This window comes from Otolemur garnettii, unplaced genomic scaffold (assembly GCF_000181295.1).
Source record: "Otolemur garnettii isolate 467f Iridium unplaced genomic scaffold, OtoGar3 scaffold00116, whole genome shotgun sequence".
NCBI lineage: Eukaryota > Metazoa > Chordata > Mammalia > Primates > Galagidae > Otolemur > Otolemur garnettii.
In genome coordinates this window covers 173,642-179,167 of record NW_003852511.1, presented here as the reverse complement: position 1 = coordinate 179,167, position 5,526 = coordinate 173,642, and the positions used below count along the sequence as shown (strand labels likewise).

The window sequence follows — 5,526 nt, the reverse complement described above, 5'->3', positions numbered from 1 at the left end:
GAGGTGTTACAGTTGCAGCTCAAGTGTTACAACTCCTACAAAGAGCCAAGCCTCTTTGTAGAGCAGGATCAGCACTAGAAGTGCCGCAGCTCTCTCGCTTCTTCCTCTGAATGGTCTGTGATGGTTCGGCTGAAGTCTTCTGCTGCTGCTGCTGCTGCTGCTGCTTCTTCTTCTGCTTCTTCTTCTTCTATCTTCCTTGAAGGTCTGCGATGATCTGCCCCCAGGCTCTCTGCGCAGGGCCTTATATAGGTGTAATAGCTATAGCAGGATTGAAAATGGACCAATCACGGATGGGCACCAGTTTTCCCTTGATTGACAGGTCCTCTAACGCCGCTCTACTGGAGCCTCTGGGGGAAGAAAGCTCCCTCGCTTGCCCCAACCTGCCGGTTTTTTTGCCGGCTGCTGCCACCAAGACAGAAGTGGCAGATCCCCTAGGCCCTGCTCGGCTGAGCTGGCTGGGGTGCCACTTTTCCGGTATCAATAGTACCCCAAATGAGCCTGCCAGTCACAAAGAGACAATAAATAACTCCTGGGGGCTAAGTGACAGCAGGGGTGTAGCAAGAAGGGAAAGGGCGTATTTAACTATTAAATACATTTTGGTATTTGTCAGCGTTCACGCCAATTCCGGGCGTCTGCACTTGCCAGGCAAGTAAGCTGATGACACTGAAAAAAAAAAAAGTGAAGAAAGGATTTAGGGGCTGGGCCGCCCGCCCTCCCGCCAGCTGGACGGCCGCAGGCTCCTGGCAGCGGGACTAGGCGGGCGCCGCAAGCGCTGCACGAGCTCAGGGCGCTCCCCGGAGCGCGGGGCGCCCTCGGTTCCCGACCAGGGCACGGTGGGGACCCTGAGTCTGCGGCCCCAGACCGGCGGCGCTGGTGAGAAAAAGATGAAGAAGGAAATTGCTGCTGTTATTTTCTAGTTCGTGAGGCGAGTTCAAAAACATAAGTTGAAACAAAGAGGCCATCGACAGGTTTGCTGAGAAATTGACTTCTAATACCTCAAGCAAAATACAAAAATCACTGGTATCCGGAAAAACCATCAGAAGGACAGGCAGGCTTACAGTTGCATTCGTGTCAACAAGTTTTAGAAAGTTGATCCTGATGTCCTGAAAGCTTGTGAGAACAGTCGCATCTTGTACAGTGACCTGGGCTGGCCCAAGGCGCCGAGTGTCTGGGTAGAGCCATGCGAGGTGCGCGGTCCTACGGAGAGAAACACAACGTATTCATTGTTGCCAGCTCTGAGAATGAGGGTGAGGTCTCCAAGAAAGTTACCAGGGCACGGGATAAAGCTGCCTCTGATTGTCATTCGGGATCCTCTTCCTCAGATGAAGAAACAAAAGAAACGAGTAAGGAAGTGGAAGCGAAACCCAATTCAGTGACTGCAACACCAAGCACTGTGTACCAGATTTCACAACTGATATTCCCATCTCTTCCAGTGTGGCATTTGCTGCTCCCCACCCCCAATCAAAGCACCAATTTACTGAGGGAATGGCCATCAGAGCCACTCCTCTCCTCCTCTTCCATTGGTTATCCAAATCAGGGAAGGATTCCACTGACCTGCATTACCTCCTTTATGCATTGTGGATTCCTGGAATGCATTGTGCACCTAAAAAGGGAAGAAAATACAGTGTTATGAATAATAAACGTCTTAGGTTTGTACACACTGCATAATTCACGAAGTTTACCTCCATGGTCTCCTCCTGGAATGCGTTATGACCGGAATCACAGGATTAATCCTCACATATCGGCACCTCACAAGCTTCTTTTGATTCAGTTCATACTAGTAGCAGTGAAGTCAGATGGAACAAACCATCAAACTGATTTTTATAGAAGTTATTGAGAGTAATCTTTCTTAAAAATACGTATATGTACTTTAGATATATTGATATGGTTTGGGGAACTTTATTAAAGTTAGTCAAGTGCCTGAGTTTTTAATACTGGACTTGAGTATTGGTATGTTGTACATCAACTCTGTTGGATACTGAGAACACTGCAGGAGCGGAAGATCCGTTGTAGCACCTTTAAGTGTTTACTTTATGGAGTATACGTAAGTTATTTTATATACAAGGAAATCTATTTAATGTTATCGTTTAGAAAAATTGTGTGAAATCATGTCGTTGAAAATAAAAAGGCACGAAAAAAAAATTCAGCAGAGCTCCATACTACTGTTTTTGTTAAAGTCAGCTGGCCGGCAGGCATGGTTCCCTGACCACCAGGAACACAATGTTGACTCCAAGGCAAATGAGAAAAAAAAAAAAAACTGTTTTGGCTTACAGCGTGAAAATACAGAAACATCATTAAAGAAAGAAAATCAGCAAAGAAGTCTTCTTCTAGCCAAACTGTGGTAGCTCTGTTTTCTCTGTGTTCAGTGCTTCAGTGGTTCTCAGTACAATGTGTTCCTAAAAAAAGGCTCATTTGATGGACAGGCACAGCATGCTGATGGATAAACTCAGCATGAAATGCAATAGGTCAGAGGAAGAGTGAGCGAAAAGTGAGGGAAATACAGGTTTTGATAAATTAGTTTAAAAGGGGGATCGTCAGCGGACTACAAATGTTCTTGACTGGCCTTGGCTCTCTGAGAGCTTTAAATCGTCTAGGTATTAATGCAGTGAGGCCAACAGTTAACATTGCTATTCAAATCTATGTAAATCTTTGAAAATAATTATCACAACCTAAATGCGACCATGTAAGTAGCACTCCACTCAGTCCAGATCTGCCCTGAAAAATAACATGTAAACTGGAGATCTGACATGGTGTCATTTGTCGTGTTAATTTGGCCTAACTATGCCCCCTCTCCACACCCTCCTCCACAAAAAGAATCTGATTTCTGAAAGAAATGGTAGGCTGTTCTAACTGAAGTCTTCAAAACATGATACACAACATGTAGCCAGGTTCAAATATTTGGGGGAATCCCCCATAAAAAGAAATAACCCCAAAAATCAAAAAACAAAATGCTTAAAACATGGTACAACATCTCAGAGCTTTTTCAGATATAGGCAAAGAAAGGTGTAAAGTAGAAAATATGCAGTCTTCATCCTTACTGTAGTTGCTGAGGTTGGGGACAATCACCTGAGTGAAATTAAGGAACATGTTCCAAGTGTCCCAGGAGATGCCCTTGACCCCCAAGGGGTTCTCTGTTGGGATTTTAGCCATTGGTCCCGCACAGGAGGATTGTTCTGGGTTAAGACTAGTTTCCACAGGGCAATGGCTATTTCCCAATGCAATGGCCACTGCCCTTCTTCAGAGTGCAGGTCAAATTGAAATGTCACCAGTAGAGATGCTTCAATTTATCCTCCTGTCTGGCTTCTGTTAGGAGGCTAGGGAACCGTACACAGATTCCTTTACAGCCACCCCCAAACTCCTGCCTGCTGAATTTGCACGTGATTGCAGACTGGGACTTCCAAGCTAACAGCATCACTTGAAATTCAGTGTGCACACAGGTCGTTGCAAAAGTGCTCTATGCCTTCCTCAAAAACTGTGTCCTCCTACTGACCCTCATAGCGCCTGAACAGTTATTCCGGTCTCTGCAAGGAAGACTCCTCAGCATCGGAGCTTGACTCCCTCCCAGCATCCACCAGGGACATCAGTAGCTAGCAGCCTTCAGCAGCGGCCTCTGTCTTCCTGGGCCCATTGCTGTGAATGTCTGCACCTGACTTTCTGCAGGGTGGCACCTGCTTCTCATGGTGGCCTGCACCCCGCCTGCTGTGTGACTTGCTGCTGGGCTCATGGTCTCCACTCTGCTTCCCAGAGTGAATGAGGGATTCCTGCACTTGGTTACATACTGGCCCATGGAGCTGGTGGCGGGGCCTCCAGGATGGCTCCCTCTGGATCGGATGTCCTCACTCTGCTCTGTTGAGGTCCATGTACCTCAACATGCCATTAGCCAGAGGAGCCAGTCAACAGCTGCTGCAGAGCTTCCTCCAGTTAAATCCTTTCTGAAAACAAAGGCAGCCTGGTGGGTCCAACCACCTACCAGCCCTCTCCTGTTTCCAGGTCCCTGCCAGCCCCTCTGCCTCTCATTCCACCACTTCCTATGCCTGCTCTTCATCTCCACCTAGGAGTTTTCTGTGAAAAAGTACACGGAACTTAAATTTTTGAGACCTTACAATATTTAAAAATGCCTTTATTCTATATATCCTTTCAATCACGGTGTGTGGAATTCCAGTTTTTGGAGATAACGTCCCTGGCATTCCGAGGCATTAGTTGGCTGCCTTTGACCTCCTGGGGTTGCCGGTGAGGAGTCCAGGGCCTCAGTCTCTCTTGTCATGGGCATTTCTGAGATGTCTGATCTTTCCTCATTGTTTGTTCACATTTAAAAGTGAGGCTCCAAAATCTTTGCTGGGGAACTTTAAGTACACGAGTAAGAATTGCTGATGTTTTAGCTTCCTTGTAGGGTGATCTGGTGGGAAATGCTTTGAAAACTCCCGCAGGTGATTAACTCTGGTTGTTTTCTCTTGGGCTCGTTAATTTCCCCAGAGAAAAATCTTCCAACCTATTATCATTCTGTTCACAGGATGTAGAGAAAACCTGGGGTGAGGGTGCCACCATTCAGTATGAGGGCACTGACTTACACCCCCATGTTCAGTTGCACCTGTCATCCCACATCCAGATGGAGAGTCGACCTCTGGTTTCCTGCTGGAGCACGGTAGAGGCAATTGCTTAGCTGTGCAGTGGAGCAGGGGGGATGATGCATATAGCTACCCATTGTAATCATGTCAATGAATTCGCCTGTTGTTCCCATCAACAACTTATGATTGACCCAGTTTTTCTTCATTCTCCTCAGCATTCAATGTTGTTACCATTTTTAATTTTAGCCATTCCAGTAGAAGTGTTTTAAATTTTTCCTTTCCCTATTGTCTAATGCTATTCAACATCTTCTCAAGCACTTATTTGCCATCTGTATTTTATCTTTGGTGAAATATCCTCCCATGCTCCTTTGCTGATTAGATTACATGAGTTTTATTGTTGAATTTTGAAAGTTCTTTATATATGATATACCCTAGTCCTTTTCAGATATGTGATCTAAAAATAGTTTTCCATAGTATATAGGTCGTCTTTTCATCCTCTTAACAGTGACTTTCACAGAGAAAAATGTTTTGCTTTTATCAATTTTTTTATATGTGCATATACTATATATAAATATATATTTTTTTGTGTTTTTCTTTCTTTTTTTTAATCAAATCATAGTTGTGTACATTAATGCAATTATGGGGTACAGTATACCCAATAATTGGTTTTATATACAATTTGAAATACTTTCATCAAACTTGTTAACATAACCTTCACTGCATTTTCTTAGTAATCATGTTAAGACATTTATATTTTACACTTAGTAGATTTAACAGGTACCCTTGTAAAATGCACCATAGGTGTGGTCCCATCCAATTACCCTCCATTCACCCATCCTACCCCCCCCCTTTCCCCTTTATCTTGGGCTATAGTTGGGTTATAGTTTTCATATGGAAGTGTGGGTGCTTATAAATTAGTTTCATAGTAGGGCTGAGTACATTGGATACTTTTTCTTCCATT

The 5,526-nt window shown here is 44.6% G+C and overlaps 2 pseudogenes; one reads left to right on the top strand and one right to left on the bottom strand.

The window, feature by feature from the left end:
- Positions 1-884: 884 nt before the first annotated feature.
- LOC100948444 lies at positions 885-1,633 on the top strand (annotated as a pseudogene).
- A 1,319-nt stretch (positions 1,634-2,952) lies between these two features.
- LOC100948128 lies at positions 2,953-3,787 on the bottom strand (annotated as a pseudogene).
- Positions 3,788-5,526: the final 1,739 nt, after the last annotated feature.